This window comes from Palaemon carinicauda, chromosome 22 (genome assembly GCF_036898095.1).
Source record: "Palaemon carinicauda isolate YSFRI2023 chromosome 22, ASM3689809v2, whole genome shotgun sequence".
NCBI classification, from domain to species: Eukaryota; Metazoa; Arthropoda; class Malacostraca; order Decapoda; family Palaemonidae; genus Palaemon; species Palaemon carinicauda.
In genome coordinates this window covers 13,734,570-13,754,946 of record NC_090746.1, presented here as the reverse complement: position 1 = coordinate 13,754,946, position 20,377 = coordinate 13,734,570, and the positions used below count along the sequence as shown (strand labels likewise).

Below are 20,377 nucleotides of genomic sequence, written 5' to 3'. Positions count from 1 at the left end.
CATATACAGTGAACCCTCGCTACTTCGCGGTTCGACAATCGCGGATTCACCACTTCGCGGGGTTTTCCCATAACCCATATATATATACATATCGCGGATTTTCCGGAAAATTCGAAAATACCGCGAAATCTGAAGATAACCAAATACGATATTTTGTTACCTGTAATTCCATTAATACTGTAATTAGTAATATCTGCTCTTACTGATTGTTCATTGCATTACATATGATATATAATTCAGCACAGAAAGAAATAAAACACGAAAAGAGAATGTGATCATACGATAATTCAGTACGTAGTAAAATTAAATCGAACATGAAACGCAAATCAGATGCAGTCATACCATATTAGAATGGTGTGTACTGTAATGGATGTGCTTCTTTTCCATGAATCTTTTGTATGTATACGTACGTAGTACAGTACTGTATCCAATAATATTCTTTGTTGCAAAAATCACATTTCGAATAAGTACTGTAAGCGTACGAGAGAGAGAGAGAGAAAGAGAGAGAGAGAGAGAGAGAGAGAGAGAGAGAGAGGCGTAAAATAGCGTACGTACGTAAATTTTTATTATTATTGTTATTATTATTATTATTGTTGTTGTTGTTAATAAAATTATTATTGTTATTATTATTAATCATTATTATTATTATTATTACTGTACAGTATTATTATCATTATTTATTATTATTACGGTACTGTATTGTACTTAATCTACGTACGTTCAGTATGCGCGGGGGCATCTTCTATGAGTAACCAACGCGCCATAGTACTAAGACGGGTTGTGATTGGTTCAAGCGCTGATAGATGACGAATCAAAACTCAAGTTTTGTTATCTAGCCTGTGATTGGTGTTTTGCCCGCATCTTCTACCCGCAGCATCAAAGTTCTCGCGGGGCTGCATCGTTCACTTTCTCTTTCCGCGTATTGCTGAGTAGACGTTCTTAACTTTGTGAAGTTTAATCTGTGCTGTGTGCGACTGTTTTAAGTTGAACTTTTTGTTGAACTTTCTGTTACAATGGCTCCCAAGCGTTCTGCTTCTAGTAAGGCTGGTAGTGAGCCTAAACGCCACCGAAGAATGATGACGATAGCTGAGAAGGTTACGCTTCTCGACATGTTGAAAGATGGTAGAAGTTACGCGGCCGCCGGCCGCCATTTTGGCATCAACGAATCCACCGTTCGCTACATCAAGAAGGACGAGGCGAACATTAGAAAGACTGCTGCAATCACCTTTAGCAGATCAGCGAAGCGAGTCGTTACAACGCGTAATAAAACGATCGTACGCATGGAAGGTGCTTTAGCTGTGTGGATTGCCGACTGCCGGAAGAAGAACATAGCGTTGGATACGAACACCATCCAAACAAAGGCTTTGAGCTTGTATGAGAATTTTGCTGCAAAGGAACCTAAAGAGGACGACGGCAACCATGCTGAAGATGATGATGATGCAGATGATCCTCAACCAGGGACATCCACTGATTCCCAGCCTCAGAAACGTTTTTCCGCAAGCAAAGGATGGTTCGCGAAGTTTCAGAAACGCTTCGCCCTGAAAAAGCGTTTCCCTGCATGGGGAGTCTGCTTCCGCTGACACTGCTGAAACTTACGTGAACCAGACTTTCAAGAACATTATCGCTGAAGGTGGATACAAGCCGGAACAAGTCTTTAATATGGATGAAACCGGCTTGTTTTGGAAGAGAATGCCATCGCGAACTTTCCTGTTCAAAGAGGAAGCCAAAGCCTCTGGCTTTAAGGCATTCAAGGATCGCGTTACCCTCGTGATGTGTGGCAATGCTGCTGGATTTTTGTTAAAGCCGGGGCTTATTTATAAGTCGAAAAATCCTCGCGCTTTGAAAAATAAAAATAAGAATCTCCTTCCCGTGTACTGGATGCATAATCAAAAAGCATGGATTACGAAGATGCTGACCTCCAACTGGTTCCACCAGTGTTTCATCCCGCAAGTCCATGAATATCTCTTAGAGAAGGGCTTGCCATTCAAGATCCTTCTCCTTATGGATAACGCTGGTGGACACGCAACTGACCTGTCGCGTGAGGGCGTTCAGGTTGAGTTCCTGCCACCCAACACCACGTCATTAATTCAACCAATGGACCAGGGGGTTATCAGGGCGTTCAAGGCCCTCTACACGAAGAATACCTTGGCGGACCTCGTTGCGTGTGTGGATGCTGCCCAAGATGACGAGGATGAAGACTTCAACTTGAAGGCGTACTGGCGGCAGTACACCATAGCCACGTGCCTGCAGAATATTCAAAAGGCACTTCAAGAGATGAAACCTGCAACCGTAAATGCGAGCTGGAAGAAGCTGTGGCCCGATATTGTTTACGACGACAAGGGATTTACTCCGTCGGAAATCCAACACTCTGCAATACGGAAATCTGTGCAGTTGGCTGCCATAATTGGGGGTGACGGGTTTGGCGACATGACGACTGAAGACGTCGACGAGTTGTTGGACTGCCATTCCCAGCCCCTAACTGACGCAGACCTCGAAGACCTGACGAAATCGGCAAGTGAGGAAGAGAGTGAGGGTACCCAGGAAGAGACCCAAGAAAATGTCGAAGAAACGGGCTTAACATTAGAACGGCTCGCCAAGTTCTGCAACCATATGAAGGAGGCGAAAGAAATGTTGCAAGAGTGGGACGAGGATATGGTTCGCTCGATGCAATTCTGCAACAAGGTTGATGACATCACGACTCCCTACAGGATGCTCTTGGATCGAAAAAAGAAGCAGCGGCAACAACTTCCGATCACAATGTTTTTTCAGCCTCGCAAAAAAGAGCCAGTTCCTCCTGCTAGTACGCCTTCGGAAGAAATTGAAGAAGTTGAAGAGGTGTCCCAGGAAAAGACACCTCCGTCTGAAGAGACGTAAAATACTATCATTGACTGCACAGTAGAACACATCATCAGCTTCATCATCATCATTTCTACTGTGCAGCAAATTCATCGCCATCGTCATTCAAGTTTTTCTTGAACTTCTTTCGTGGTGAGTACAGTAACAATCTTTATTTTTTACTTTAACCTGTTTTATAGTTTAGTAATGTACGTACTGTATGCATTAAGTTAAAGGGAAGGTTTTAAAAGTCTACATGTTGTAACCTATCATATTTTTTTTGTTTAAAATTTACATTTACGTACGTAAAACAATCTCTCTCTCTCTCTCTCTCTCTCTCTCTCTCTCTCTCTCTCTCAAATTGTTTTCCTGCTTTGCTACGTACAAGTACTGTATAATTTATATTTGTAAGGTAACATATTTTGTAAATGCTTTTACTGTAAATACTGTATGTACTGTATCATTATTTATCACTATCATCATGCGTGTTAAATGCCTTGTTTGTTCTGAGCGTGGTTGTTTACTGAGCGTACACGCCGTCGTTTCAGGCGGCGTCATAAAGAAAAAGATTTCATTTGGAAGTCCTAAGAAAAATACGTAAACTAAAACATTGGTAATAAAAAAATCAACATACAGTACTGTATAATCAATATAATCGATGCAAAAACTAACCATACGTACATATATGTGTACACTAAATGAGTTTGTTTCTTCATTATGATCAGAGATGAACGTAAACAAAACATTGGTTGCCATTTTTTATCGTGCTTTTTAGGTGTTTAGGAAACACATGATATAAAATCGCCTTTAATATTTGTGCCTGTTTTAGTTTAGGGTGCTGTAGTACATGCATTAAGTGTTCTGTACATTAAAGGGTGGTTTGTTAACAGTACTACGTACAAGGGAAGGTTTTAAAAGTCCGAATATACATGTTAAATAAATAGGTAAATATGCTGTCACTACTTCGCGGATTTTCACCTATCGCGCCCGCGTCTGGAACCTATCTACCGCGATAAACGAGGGTTCACTATACTTGTAAACAGCTCCAGTTCTTCTCATTCCGCTGGGTCTCTATCGGGGAGGAAGGGAGGGCCTTTAATTTATATATTCACCGGGTAAGTATATTCAAAAATTTATTTTATAATCAAAATATCATTTTTAAATATTAAACTTAGCCGGTGAATATATAATAGCTGATTCACACCCATGGTGGTGGGTAGAGACCAGTATTAATACAATAAAGGCGTATATGCTTAGAGTTTTTGACAGTTATATCATAACAAAACCCAAATAAATATAGGTACCTGGTAAGGAAGCTGACTCTGACGATTACTCTGCCTTATTAGTCCGCTTTCCTCACGAAGCCCAGCCATCCTCTCAGGATGCTGAAAGACTCCCAGGAGCTGTTATATCCAGGGCGACCACCCATACAACAGGACCTCATCAAAACCCTTAATCTGGGCGCTCTCAAGAAACGACATTTGACCACCCGCCAAATCAAAAAGGATGCGAAAGGCTTCTCAGCCTTCCGTACAACCCAAAACAAGATTAAAAACATTTCAAGAGAAGATTAAAAGGATATTGGGATTAAGGGAATGTAGTGGTAGAACCCTCACCCACTACTGCACTCGCTGCAACGAATGGACCCAGTGTGTAGCAGTCCTCATAAAGAGTCTGGACGTCTTTTAAGTAAAATGAAGCGAACACCGACTTGCTCCTCCAAAAGGTCGCGTCCATAATAATTCGCAAAGATCTGTTTTGCTTAAAGGCCACGGAAGTTGCTATCGCTCTTACTTCGTGCGTCTTGACCTTAAGTAAACAACGATCTTTTTCACTTAAGTGAGAATGAGCCTCTCGGATTAAAAATCTAATAAAATACGATAAAGCATTTTTAGACATAGGCAATGAGGGCTTCTTAACTGAGCACCATAAGGCCTCAGATCCACCTCGTAAAGATCTGGTACGAGCTAAATAAAACTTAAGAGCTCTAACTGGGCACAGTACTCTTTCAAGCTCGTTGCCTACGATCTCTGATAGGCAAGGTATATCAAAAGATTTAGGCCAAGGACGAGAAGGCAGTTCAATTTTGGCCAAAAAACCAAGCTGAAGCGAACATGTGGCTTTATCAGTAGAAAAGCCGATGTTTTTACTAAAGGCATGGATCTCACTGACCCTTTTAGCCGAAGCCAAGCACACTAAGAAAAGCGTCTTGAGGGTGAGATCCTTCAGGGAGGCTGAATGTAATGGCTCAAACCTGTCGGACATTAGGAACCTTAGGACCACGTCTAAGTTCCATCCAGGAGTTGCCATACGACGCTCCTTAGAGGTCTCGAAGGACTTAAGGAGATCTTGGAGATCTTTATTATTGGACAGATCTAAGCCTCTATGTCTGAACACAGAAGCCAACATGCTCCTGTAGCACTTGATAGTGGGAGCAGAGAGGGAGCGAACATTTCTCAGATGCAGGAGAAAATCTGCAATTTGGGCTACAGAGGTACTGGAAGAGGAAATGGATGATGACTTGCACCAGTCTCTAAAGACTTCCCACTTCAACTGGTAGACCTTGATGGTAGATGCTCTCCTAGCTCTCGCAATCGCTCTGGCTGCCTCCTTCGAAAATCCTCGAGCTCTTGAGAGTCTTTCGATAGTCTGAAGGCAGTCAGACGAAGCGCGGGGAGGCTTTGATGAAGACTCCTTACGTGGGGCTGCCGTAAGAGATCCATCCTTAAAGGTAGACTCCTTGGAACGTCTACCAGCCATTGAAGTACCTCTGTGAACCACTCTCTCGCGGGCCAGAGGGGAGCAACCAACGTCAACCTTGTCCCTTCGTGAGAGGCGAACTTCTACAGTACCTTGTTGATGATCTTGAACGGCGGGAATGCGTACGCGTCCAGGTGAGACCAGTCCAGTAGAAAAGCATCTATGTGGGCCGCCTCTGCATCTGGGACTGGAGAGCAATAGGTCGGGAGCCTTTTGGTCAACGAGGTGGCAAAGAGGTCTATGATGGGTTGGCCCCAAGTCACCCAAAGACTCTTGCACACGTCCTTGTGGAGGGTCCATTCTGTGGGGATCACCTGACCTCTCCGACTGAGACAGTCCGCCAAGACGTTCAAGTCCCCCTGGATGAATCTTGTCAACAGGGAGATGCCTCGATCTTTTGACCAGATGAGGAGGTCCCTTGCGATGACGAACAGTGTGTGGGAGTGAGTGCCTCCTTGCTTGGAGATGTACGCCAAGGCTGTGGTGTTGTCCGAATTGACTTCTACCACTTTGTTTCGTAGAAGATTCTCGAAACTCATCAAGGCCAAGTGAACCGCCAACAGCTCCTTGCAGTTGATGTGCATGCTCCTCTGATCCGACGTCCAAAGACCCGAACATTCCAGACCGTCCAGAGTCGCTCCCCAACCCAAATCCGACGCGTCTGAGAACAACACGTGGTTTGGGTTCTTGACCGCCAGGGACAGACCCTCTCGCAGACTTATGTTGCTGTCCCACCAGTTCAGGCACGCTTTTACTGGCTCGGAGATCGGGATTGACACCGCTTTCAAAGTCTTGCTCTTGTTCCAATGGGAGTCTAGATGGAACTGGAGAGGGCGAAGGTGAAGTCTCCCTAGTGAGATAAATTGCTCCAGGGATGACAGAGTCCCTAAGAGGCTCATCCAACTTCTCACTGAGCAACGGTCTTTTTTCAGCATGAGGTGGACTTTGAGCAGGGCTTGCTCTATCCTGGTGGCAGACGGAAAAGCCCGAAAAACTAGACTGCGAATCTCCATCCCCAAATAGAGAATCGTCTGGGAGGGATTCAGTTCAGACTTTTCTAAGTTCACCAACAGTCCCAACTCCTTTGCCAGACCCAACGTCCATTGAAGGTCCTGCAGACAGCGATGACGGGACGATGCTCTGAGAAGCCAGTCGTCCAGGTACAGGGAGGCTCGAATTCCCGATAAATGAAGGAATTTTGCCACATTCCTCATGAGCCTCGTAAACACGAGAGGAGCAGGGCTGAGGCCGAAGCACAGTGCTCGGAACTGGTACACCACATTCCTGTAAACAAACCTCAGATACGGTTGAGAATCTGGGTGTATAGGAATGTGGAAGTACGCATCCTGCAGGTCGAGAGACACCATCCAGTCTCCCTCTCTGACCGCTGCTAGGATGGACTTCGTGGTCTCCATGGTAAATTTTGTTTTTACAACAAAAACGTTGAGCGCACTGACGTCCAGCACTGGCCTCCAACCTCCTGTATGCTTTGGGACTAGGAAGAGACGGTTGTAAAATCCCGGTGATTGAAGGTCCGAGACTTTCACCACCGCTCCCTTCTCTAGCAACAGAGAAACCTGCTGATGTAGAGCTTGTCTCCTTGACTCCTCTCGATACCTGGGAGAGAGGTCTAAAGGAACTGTTACTAGAGGAGGTCTGCGTACAAAAGGTATTTTGTACCCCTCCTTGGGCAACAACACAGACTCTTGGTCTGCACCCCTCTTCTCCCAAGCCTGCCAGAAACTGTTCAGTCTGGCCCCTACCGCTGTCTGAGGACGTGGGCAGTCAGACTCTGCCACGGGAGGACTTGGATCCTCTCCTCTTGCCTCTTTTACCGTCGGCACGAGCGCCTCCCCTGCTGAGGGCTCTGCCACGAAAGGGTGGGATAAACCTAGTCGCTGGGGTATCGATCTTGGGTCTTACGACATAAGACGATGAAGGAGCACCCTTACGAGCAGAAGTAGCCATCAGGTTGTGTGTATCCTTCTGCACCAGCGAAGCGGCAATATCCTTGATCAACTGTTGAGGAAACAAGGCAGATGACAAGGGGGCAAAGAGAAGCTCCGACCTTTGACAGGGAGTTACTCCTGCCGAAAGGAACGAGCAAAGAGTCTCCCTCTTCTTCAGGACTCCAGCCGTAAAGGTAGCGGCGAGCTCATTGGAGCCATCACGGATGGCTTTGTCCATGTAGGACATAATAAGCACGTAAACATCTTGGTCGGCCGACGAGATCTTCCTGCTTAATGCTCCTAGAGACCAATCTAAGAAGTTGAAAACTTCGAAGGCCCTGTAAACCCCTTTAAGGAGATGGTCAAGGTCCGAGGAGGACCAATAAACTTTAGAGCGTCTCATGGCCAGGCGACGGGGAGAGTCTACGAGGCTTGAGAAGTCTCCCTGGGCAGAGGCAGGAACTCCCAAGCCGAGAACTTCTCCCGTTTCATACCAGACGCTCGCTCTAGAAGCTAGTTTAAAAGGAGGGAAAGCAAAGGCCGTCTTCCCCAAACTCCTCCTGGTGATCAACCAGTCGCCTAGCAAACGTAAAGCCCTCTTAGAAGAGCGAGAGAGCACTAGCTTAGTAAAAGAAGGCTTCGAAGCAGCTAGGCCTAGCGCAAACTCTGACGGAGGCGAACGAGGAGCAGAAGTTACAAAATGGTCTGGGAAAAGATCCTTAAAAATCATCATGATTTTCTTAAAGTCCATAGAGGGTTGAGCAGCTTTAGGCTCTTCTCCGTCTGATAAAATGCCCAATGGAATATCAGTAGGCGGAGGATCAGCAACTTCCTCATCTGAAGGAACCTCGTCCGACAATTGTCGAGTCTCATGAAAAGGAGAGACCTGCCGCGGCGGCAAAGCTTGACAGGCAATGTCCACAAGCAAAGGAGCAGCAGTAGCAGTCGAGGAAGCGACGTCATGCCGCTGCTGAAAGGACTGAAAACCTTGCGACTGACCAACAACAACAACAGGAGTTGATGGACGCTCGACGTCACGTCGGAACTGCATTGACTGCGTAGACTGAGCAGTCAAAACAACCTTTGACTGCGGTGCTTGACGCTCAACGTCAAGTCGAGGCAACTGAGCTGGTTGGCGAACGTCCTGAACGTCAACACGAGACTGCGGCAGCGGCTGAACGTCAACACGAGGCTGCGGCAGCGGCTGAAAGTCAACACGGGACTGCAGCGAGTGAGGATCCATGTCACGTGACTGACGTGACAAACTACCGACATCACGTTTCATAACGTCAAAAGGACGAGTAAAGGCTCGTTTGGGCGGCTGACAGCCAGAGTCTCGATCAGCGTAACGGCGAGGATCATCGTGAACCTGCTCAACGGTATACTCCTCCATAAGGGAGGCAAGCTTAGTCTGCATATCCTGCAGGACAACCCATTTAGGATCAACTGGAGTCGGAACGGGCCGAGACGATGGTAACGTCTGTGTCGGCAAAACATTGCCTTTACTGAGACTCTCGGAGCCCGTGTTACGCTTACGTTTAATAGGCGAACAGTCTTCCGACGACTGCAAAGGGTCAGAGCTGTCCCAATGGCTACAGCCAGGATGCTGGACCTGTCCTGAAGGGACTGACTTCCGCTTCAAGGGTCTAGAAACCTTGCGCCAAGGTTTCTTTTGCGGAAAGCCCTCGGATGACGAGGAGAAAACAGCCTCGCTCGTCTTATGGTAGGGGCGATCTTGACGAGAAACGCCCGATACCAAAGAGGGAACGTCTGTACGTTGGTTAAAGCCTCTCGTCCCCTTAAGTCCTACGACATTACTTCTCCCTGGTGCAGGGGAGCCTGAAAGAGGTCTCGGACTAGGGGAGCGACAAGCACGAACAGACGAACCCTCGGTCGCAACACTAAATACACTTTGCGCACTTATCACTTTATCACTACGATTTTCTGATTTGGCACTCTGACACTTCAATAAATTCACATCTGACATGAGTTGGTTACGGTTTGATGCTAAGGACTCAACTTTCTCGCCTAAAGCTTGAATGGCAAGAAACATATCCCGCATGGACGGTTCATGAGTGCTAGTAGAGGGTTCAGGAACAACTACTACAGGGGAAGGATTAGGTTCAGGGGCATGGGAGGAGGAAAATTCCAACGACCTAGAGGAGCTTCTCCTCACCCTATCTCTCTCCAGCTTACGAGAATATTTATCAAATTCAAGCCAGTCGAATTCCGACAAGACCACGCACTCATCACACCGATCTCCTAATTGGCAGGTTTTACCCCGGCAATTAGAACACACGGTATGTGGGTCGAGAGAGGCCTTGGGAAGACGTTTGTTACAATCCCTAGCATTACATTTGCGAAATTTAGGTCCAGGGATAGGAGAAGGGTCAGCCATATTGAACAGTCAAAGAAAATCCAAAACAAATCCGAAGTCATCAACAATAAACACTAGCCAAAAAAGGGTTCAAGAGTTTTAATTGAAGAGAAAAACACCCATCACAGCGAAAGCTCAAAACAACCAAAATGAAGTACTTCACCAAAAATGACGAAAAACTCCAGGTCAACAGCGAGCGGAATCAACTTGTCGATAAGACCGACAGAGAAGAACTGAAGCTGTTTACAAGTACAGTGAACCCTCGTTTATCGCGGTAGATAGGTTCCAGTCGCGGCCGCGATAGGTGAAAATCCGCGAAGTAGTGACACCATATTTACCTATTTATTCAACATGTATATTCAGACTTTTAAAACCTTCCCTTGTACGTAGTACTGTTAACAAACTACCCTTTAATGTACAGAACACTTAATGCATGTACTACAGTACCCTAAACTAAAACAGGCACAAATATTAAAGGTGATTTTATATCATGCATTTCCTAAACACGCTAAAAAGCACGATAAAAAATGGCAACCAATGTTTTGTTTACATTTATCTCTGATCATAATGAAGAAACAAACTGGAGGTAGAACTTTGCTTATTACCCAGACATATTTCCCATACTTTTCCCTTAGAACTACATCACATCTTCCTACTTTAGATATATATATATATATATATATATATATATATATATATATATATATATATATATATATATATATGTATATATATATATATATATATATATATATATATATATATATATATATATATATACAGTGATACCTCGGTAGTCGAACGACTCTATACTCGAACAATTCGGAGTTCGACCAAAATTTTCGAGAAATTTTTGCTGCGGTGCTCGACCAAAAATTCGGTACTCGACCAGCCGAACACGTGACGACCGCATGGGCTTTGTGATGATCGCGCCATCTCGGCCACTCTCGCTTGTTCGGGAAGCATCAGTTCTCTCGAGAGCGTCACTCAGACAACGCGCGATCAGCATTCGTTGTGATTTAGTGATTTTCAGTGCTTTTAATTGCTTTTTTAGCTTTCATAATGAGTCCCAAGAAAGTAATGAGTGTTAAGGGGAAGGAGAAGAGGAAAACAGTGCGAACAACGATCGAGTTGAAGAAGGAAATTATAGCGAAATATGAGAATGGTGTACGAGTGTCCGATTTAGCGGTAGAATACGGAATGGCGAAGTCGACCATTTCTACGTTTTTAAAGCATAAAGAAATGATTAAGAAGGCGAATGTTGCAACGGGAGTTACGGCGGTAACTAAGCAAAGGCCACAAGTGATTGAGGAGATGGAAAAGTTGCTTTTAATATTTATTAAAGAAAAACAGTTGGCCGGGGAAAGTGTTAGTGAAGCGTTCATTTGTGAAAAAGCGTTGCATATCTATGAAGAATTAGTGAAGAAAAGTCCGAGTACCAGTGAAAGTGATTCATTTACATTTAAAGCGAGCAGGGGTTGGTTTGAAAAGTTTCGTAATAGAACAGGTATTCATCGTGTTACTAGGCATGGGGAGGCAGCTAGTTCGGATCAAATTGCAGCCGATAAGTACGTGGGGGAATTCGATCGGTACATAAATGAACAAAATTTGATCGCACAACAAGTCTTTAATTGTGATGAGACTGGGTTATTTTGGAAGAAAATGCCAGCCAATACGTACATTACCAAGGACGAGACGAAGATGCCAGGTCACAAGCCAATGAAAGATAGGCTAACATTGTTGCTGTGTGCAAATGCAAGTGGCGATTGCAAGATCAAACCCTTGTTAGTGTACCACTCGGACAACCCCCGGGTGTTCAAACGAAATAATATTTGTAAAAGTGCACTACCAGTTATGTGGCGCTCGAACACTAAATCTTGGGTCACAAGACAATTCTTTACTGAGTGGATAAACGAAGTGTTTGCCCCCCAGGTTAAGGCTTACCTCATTGAAAAGAGCTTGCCAATGAAATGTCTTCTGGTTATGGACAATGCTCCTGCACATCCTCCAGGTCTCGAGGATGACTTGAAAGAAGAATACAGCTTTATCAAAATCAAATTCTTGCCCCCCAATACTACTCCCATACTCCAGCCCATGGACCAACAGGTCATTTCAAACTTCAAAAAACTCTATACCAAGGCCCTTTTCAGAAAGTGTTTTGAAGTGACCAGTGACACGAAGTTGACCCTAAAGGAATTCTGGAAGGAACACTTCAGCATCCTCAACTCTGTTAACATGATTGACCAAGCTTGGCGAGGTGTGACCTATAGGACATTGAACTCTGCCTGGCGTAAGCTGTGGCCATCATGTGTCACAGAGAGGGAGTTTGAAGGTTTCCAACCAGAGGCGGGTCCAAGCACTGCTACCCCTGTAATTTCTGATGACACTGATGTCGTTGAGGAAATTGTTGTCATGGGCAGGAGTTTGGGGCTTGAGGTCGACAAGGATGATATTGATGAGCTTGTAGAAAGCCATTCTACCGAGTTGACTGTGGAGGAATTGTTGCACCTGCAACAACAACAGCAGCAGGATCTGATTGTGGAGCAGGAATCTTCAGAAGAGGATGAGGTAAGGGAGGATGTTCCAAGTTCTCTCATCAATGAAATTTGTTCCAAGTGGGCAGATGTGCAGGCTTTTGCTGAAAAATACCACCCAGAAATTGCAGTAGCAAACCGGGCAGTGCATATGTTTAATGATAGTGTCATGTATCATTTTCGAAGAATACTGCAGAGGAGGAAGAAACAATTAACAATAGACCAGTTTTTCACAAAAGAAAAGAAAGCTGCTACATCAAAGCCTGTTTCTCCTCCAAAGAAGAGACAAAGAAGAGAAGAAACCCCTGAAATAGATCTGCCCACCCTTTCATTGGAGAGAGAAACAACTCCTGAAGGAGAACTACCCCGCCACATCATGGAAGGGGACTCTCCTTCCAAGCAGTAACCTCCCCCTTCCATCCTCTCCACATCCATCCCTGTATGCCATCGAACCGCTGCTCAAAGGTATGTTCACTACAGTACAGAAAATGGTTTAAAATTGTTTTATTTTAGTACAGTAAATGGTTTAAAATTGTTTTATAGGATTTTCTGACCAATTTCATACACATTTAGATAATTATTGTTGTTTAGGTACACGTTTTATTAATATTTTGGGCCTGTTCGAGTGCTTGGGAACGGAATAGAATATATACCATTATTTCTTATGGGGAAAAAAAATTCGGTACTCGAACAAATCGGAGGTCGAACACGGATCTCGAACGGATTATGGTCGAGTACCGAGGTATCACTGTATATATATATATATATATGTATATATATATATATATATGTATATATATGTATATATATATATATGTGTGTGTATATATATATATATTTATATGTATACACATATACATACCTACATATATACATAAATACATGCATACATATATATATATATTACTGTATATATATGGGTTATGGAAAAAATCCGCGAAGTGGTGAATCCGCGATGGTCGAACCGCGAAGTAGCGAGGGTTCACTGTATATGCGGTATCTGGCCGATAGTCGGCGCTGGTGGGCACACCCGCAACCTTCATGGCGATCGCTCGCGAGTTTTTGTGTTTCTGTCGAGCCGTCCGAGACGTCAGCTATTATATATTCACCGGCTAAGTTTAATATTTAAAAATCAAAGTACCAAATAGAAAAGTTTGAAAATCTATAATGATCGCCACTTGAATAGTAATGATTACCGATCATCAGTAACATTTTTATCACCTTTTCATATGATACATATGAATGTTGATGTAACTGGCAGGTAAAATGTTTTGAACTGGAATCCAGCATTCTTAGGAGATATGCCCTGAGATATGCCCTGCAAGTCTGTGCTAAGACACACTTATATTAAGTACTGTATATGAGTATACATAATGAAAAATAAATTTCTCAGCTCAGAAAGGGACAGAGGTGTTAACCCCGGGGACGTGTTGGTTCTAAGAGATTTCTCGGAGGCTGAAACCTCCATGTTAAATAGGTTTAGCATCTTCAGTTTGTTTGGAATCAAGACTATTTGATTGCGACTTAATTCGGTCTCACGGTTTTTCCTCAGTGCCAGGTTTCTCTAGGGAAGACTATCATATTTCCTAGGTGAAGGACGAGGTTCCTAATCTTTAAAGTTTGAGGCATCTGTAAAACTGAAATAGAGGTTCCTAGAGGGTTGATTTCTGTTGGATCAGCTTTAGCACTCACACCACTGACCCCTGTTCGTTTAGCATTAATCCAGCTATACAGTTTATTAGGATTACCTAATATGTCTCGAATGTCCCTCCCTTCTTGAGCTGTTTGCACATCAAGACAGGATAAGGTAGCGGAGGTAGCCGTGGGGGAATTTCTTTCCCATTCAACATATTCAGCCCAACGATATACTTTTCCCAGATTCAGTACATTACAAGATAATGACTCGCCAACTTTAAGGCATCTGTTTTGTCTTCCTTAACAGCCAGTAATACCAACTTATATCATTAGTAATCAAATTGGTCCTACATTACATTTTTTAATGAGGTTCCCTTATATAATCTTGTTGGACCTAGATGACACGCCTCGACATAGTGAATTAAGGGAAGAAAATTTTCTCCAAAAAAAAAAATTTCCCTTCTGATGCGCATAAATATCCTAATACTAAGTGACATCAAAATCAAAGAAATACAAATTACATCACAACACAAGATCTTTATCAATGATATAAAAAAAATTTACTAACAAAATTTATTTCTATTATCATCTGATGTTCATATTGCTTTTTCCAGGTCGGCTTAGTCGACATTCATCAGTAAAATTTTTCCATTCTCTTTCCCTTTAGTAAACAGATGACCTTAGTAAACAAAGCTATATTCTAGCAGTAAGTGGTAACTGATGAGCCAGTCTCTCTTTCTTTTCAGTTTTAAAGTACAATTTATCTTCATTCACTTGGCACCACAAGGCTAACTACTGCACTGTAATTGTTCATTGGCTACTTTCATCATGGTAAGGGTAGAAGAGACTTTATCTATGGTAGGCAGCTCATTTTGGAGAAGGACACTCCAAAATCAAACCATTGTTCTCTAGTCTTGGGTATTGGGTAGTGCCATAGCCTCTGTACTATGGCCTTCCAATGTTTTGGGGGTAGAGTTCTCTTGCTTGAGGGTACACTCAGAGACACTATTCTATTTCATGTCTATTATTCTTGGTTTTTATTAAAGTTTTTATAGTTTATAAATGAAAGATCTATAATCCTCTAATTTAATGTAGTTACTGTTCTTAAAATACCAAGGTTAAGGTTTACTAATCAGGTCTTCAATCCTTTTAATAAATATCTCAAAATATAGTTTGATAAATGGGATTACAGAATGTTTAATAATGATGTTTGAAATAAAGGACTTCAGCTCGTCTGTAAATGATATCTCTTGTTCTAAATGACACCTCTGATTGATACCAAATTCATCATTGAATTAAAATCCCATTCATTTTATATGAGATAGTTTAAAACCAAAAAGACTCTTAAATTATTTAGACTACAAGTTCTGTAGCCACTAAGCGTACCAACATTCTTCCAGATAATGTTATGCAAAAACCAATGTGGTAGGCCATTAAGCTACTGTACTACTAAAATTCTTTCCAATGAAAGGTTTCTAGATTATTCAAGGGAAGTAGTTACCCTAATCATATTATGACCCTTCACTTTCAAGTAATAATCACATGGAGGCCTGTCATTATTGCTGTCATCCCAGCTATAATCAACTAACAGTGTTCCCTGTCTTTTCCCCCTTAGTGCTATGATCTTTTATTTTGATTGGCAGCCATTGAAACACACTTTCATGTGAGGTATCCTGAGGGAAACAAACTTTTCACAATGTTTCTATAAATCAAAGTATTTCCTGACACAATACACAAACAGAATGTAGAAATTAAACATCCAGAAACAATCCTTGAGCAAAACTAGCAGAAGTTATCTTTATAGTAATAAACAATCAATCTTTATAGGTGTGATATCACAACTGACAAATGGAAAAGAAAAAGACTGGCTGATCAGTTACCACTTGCCACTAGAATGTTCCTTCCTTTACTTAGGCCATGTCTTTACTGATGGGAAAGAAAATGGGAAAATTTTTAAATTTTCAAAATGTTAAGGGTAAAGATAGACAAAAATGAGATTCTGGAGAAGTGGCATTATGAACAATAGGGGAGGTACATATAAACAAAATTTGCATTCAACTACGAACAGTCATAGAGTAATTCAAGCACTGACTGAATCATATATTAAAGACTCAAAAAAACTGTGGTTACGCGGAAAACCTGAATACAGTTGTGTAATATAATTTTCCTACTAATATAATTTTCCTACTAAAAATTTCTTTTATAAAATTAATTGGTAGAAATATTTAATAGAAATAAAGACTAGAAATCTATGAGATTTTTCTCATTGAATTCAGTAATAGAATTATCCCTATGATTAACATAATACTAAAATTATCTCTTAGTTCCACTTACTTCACTCTGAGGATACTCGGCTTCTTCCAAAAAAGACCTTTTCATCGAATATTTCTCAAAGTCTATACAGTCTCTCAATACATACAATTCATGTTTTCTTCAGTCATAACAATTTCTTATTGCAACTATCCATTAACTTGATATTGCAATGAAAATAATTCCATCAACAGAACAGTCAACTAGACACTTCTGCATTACTTTTCACTCATGTACCTCATCAACTGGACCTGAAAAAGACCAAAAAATAACTAATCAATTTAAAACAATCAAATCTTGTCAAATTAAACAGTAATATAGTGCTTGCTTGCTTGCATCATGTTCAGAGGTAGTGACGAGGAGATATAATTCATGGAATTCATTCACTATTTTATACATCATTACACAATTAAAGAACCTACAGCATTAAATAAATCCCATTGAATATCCACAGCTAAGGAGCTACAACACCAGTCACAAAAGGAAATAAGAAATGAATCCTAACACACTAGGCTGTATGAATGTCAGGTACTCAGGATGAAATATCAAAGTACCAAATAGAAAAGTTTGAAAATCTATAATGATCGCCACTTGAATAGTAATGATTACTGATCATCAGTAACATTTTTATCACCTTTTCATATGATACATATGAATGTTGATGTAACTGGCAGGTAAAATGTTTTGAACTGGAATCCAGCATTCTTAGGAGATATGCCCTGCAAGTCTGAGCTAAGACACACTTAAAGAAAGTATATGAGTATACATAATGAAAAATAAATTTCTCAGCTCAAAAAGGGACAGAGGTGTTAACCCAGGGGACCTGTTGGCTCTAAGAGAATTCTCTGAGGCTGAAACTTGCATATTAAATACGTTTAGCTACTTCGCTTTGTTTCGAATTAAGATTCTGTGTTTGCGACTTAATTCTGTCTCACAGTAATTCCTCAGTGCCAGGTTTCTCTAGGGAAGACTATCATATTTCCTAGGTGATGGACGAGGTTCCTAATCCTTGTAGCTTGAGGCGTCTCTGAAACTGACGGAGATTCCGAGAGTTGACTTCTGTTGGGTTAGCACTAGTGCTCACAACAATGGCCCTGGTTGGTTTAGTATTAATCCAGCTGTCAAAATTATGAGTACTTTCCTCCAGCTGTAAGCACATTAAGGCTAGATAAGGAGGCGGAGGTAGGCCTGGGGAAACTTCTTTTCCTTTCAACACATTCAGCTGAACGATTTACTTTTCCCAGATTCAGTGCATTACAAGCAAACAACTTATCGACTGATAGGCCTCAGTTTTGTATTTGCCCCGGGCCTCGTCTACACCTCTTAGTCAGGTTGACTCTTAAGTCAGACTAGATTTCCATTGTAAAAGTAGGGTATAAGGATTCTTTCTTATCTTCACCTTTCATGTTACGTGAAAGATATCCCCTGCACAGACGATCATTCTACGCGCACATGATACGCTCATCAATCATGTGCGTAGGACCATAAATTAGGCCACCACCTGGACTTTTTAGGGAGGACATCTCAAACTTAATGCTTTGCTGAGAAAAGTTCTCACGCACACATGATCTGTTCTTGCGGGGGATAACCTGGGATGATTTGTAAGCTTGTCTTGCGCATAAAGAATTAGAGTTGTAAGCTTGTATTGTGTGAAGAAAATTCTTCACTTGTGATATTCAGATTACCAAATCCAAATGCGCTGCTGTATCTAAACAGGAAGACATCACTGAGTGCGCCGCTTTATCTCAGAGCGTGATGACATCATCACGTGCTGAGATAAGGCGGCACTTTCAGTGATGTCATCATGTTTAGATAAAGCAGCTCGTTTGGATTCGTTAATCTGAATATCAAAGCCTAACTGAATTCTTCAATAAAATCTTGGTAGGGCAGGACTAATCACATTCAACTTCAAAGCATTAACAGGCTTGGAAGGAGAGGCCTGCTTAGAACAAAATGGCATTGTTCACTGGGGGGGGGAGGGGGGGGGGGGGCACAGCCCAAGCCGTCAAACCACCCTCATAGTAGAGAGATCACAAATCTTTTGATTTATTCTGGGCTATCTTAAGAGGAGTTTTCTGGCGAGAATCCCTAGGCGTACGAGGCAGGCCTTTCTCATTAATACAAGATGGAGACTGGTAATCTGGACCTTCCAATAAGGTTGCCTCAGTACAAAGGGGGGGGGGGTGATAACAAGCTCAACTCAAAACGTCCCTCTGTGACTGCAGAGATGCTTTCACACTTCAGACACTTTAAGGGTGAACGTCTCATCTGCATAACATGAAAAATATGAAAACCTGAAGGGAGGGTCTCACTGCTTAGAATGAAATTTCTCTAACTTCTGTTGCGGGAGACTCGGCAACATAGAAATCTTCTTAAGTTTCCTGAGACAAGAATAATATCTCTCCCATTGGGAAGGAGTTCACTCCCTAGTGGTTACATGGAGATTCTCTTGAATACCTCTTGTCTAGGCAAGACAGACACAGAGGATGTGTCCATGTCTGCCTGACCATAAGAACACCACAATAGTCGCTATTGAAGTTTGAGTAAAAAACATAAATAATGACATTTACGAGACATAAGAACTCACTCGTAACTCTCAGTTAATGAATTGTCACTCAAATGATGTCAATTAAAAAAGAAGAAAAAAAAAAACCCCAGTTATGAGACCTAAACACTGAAAAGGTAAACAAAAAGAAAGCGAAATGTTCAATCGTAGAGAAGTGAGAGCATAACCTCTTCACTTCACCATCAAGTGTGGTGGAGATGCTGAAGGCAAGCTCCTGCCTGCTCCTTACGCATGCGTTGCAATTTTGATTGGCCAAGCATAGAAAACATGATTAGTAGTAACCCCCATATAAATGACTAAATACAGTTTGTATCTGCTTAGGAATAACATTTTTTTAAAACTGAATTGGTAGAAACATCTAATAGAAAAAAACTAGAAATCTAGAGATTTTTTCTCTTTGAATTCAGTACTAGAATCATCCCTATGAATAATACTAAAATTATCTCAAGTTCCACTTACTTCACTCCGAGGATACTCTGCTTCTTCCACCAAATTTTTTCATGGAATATTTCTCAATTAAAGTCTATACAGCTTTATTTCATTCAATTTCCAATTGCTTTCCTCTGTCATAATTTCTTTTTGCAACAATCAATCAACTTGATATTGCAATGAAAATACTTCTATCAACAGAACAGTCAACTAGACACTTCGGCCTTTCATTTCCCTAATGTACGTCATCAACTGGACCTGAAAAGACCAAAAATGAACTACAGTAATCAATTCAGGACTCAAATTTTGTCAAATTAAACGGTGATACAGTGCTTGCTTGCATCATGTTCAGAGGTAGTGACGAGGAGTTATAATTCATGGATTTCATTCACTTTTTTATACATCATTACACAATTAAAGAACCTAAAGCATTAAATAAATCCCATTGAATATCCACAGCTAAGCTAAGGAGCTCCCAAAAAAAAAAAAAAAAAAAAAAAAGAAGAAAGAACACAATAGGCTATATGAATGACAGGTACCCGGGATGAAATATCGAAAGTACTAAACGGAAAAGTTTAAAAATCTATAACGATTGCCACTTGAATAGCAATGTCTACAGATCATTGTAAAATTTCTTATCACCTTTTAATATGATACATATGAATGTTAATGTCACCAGAAGGTTAAGTGTTTTGAACTTGAATCCAAGATACTTAGGAGCTATGCCCTGCAAGTCTTGTGCTAAGACACAAAAAGTACACAAGTATACATAACAATGACAAATAAATTTCTCAGCCCAGAGAGGGCCAGAGGTGTTAACCCTGGGGATCTGTTGGGTCTAAGAGAATTCTTCCAGGCAGAAACTTGCATGTTAAATTGGTTTAACACTCACTTACAAAAGTATACTAATATACATAACAATGAATGTACTTAGTGATGGAACAAATGACAAATTTAAAGTATTTGTATTTTTCCTAACAGT

General features: G+C 41.8%; 1 long non-coding RNA gene across 2 annotated transcripts in view; it reads right to left on the bottom strand.

Moving 5' to 3' along the window:
- Nucleotides 1–20,377, bottom strand: part of LOC137616329 (uncharacterized) — a 63,554-nt gene that overhangs the window by 31,246 nt on the left and 11,931 nt on the right. For both annotated transcript variants that reach the window (XR_011039395.1, XR_011039396.1), the window contains exons 3-4: nt 19,426–19,653; nt 16,425–16,651 (exon numbers count right to left, since the gene is read on the bottom strand). This is a non-coding gene — a long non-coding RNA (uncharacterized lncRNA). The remainder of the gene's footprint in view (nt 1–16,424; nt 16,652–19,425; nt 19,654–20,377) is intronic.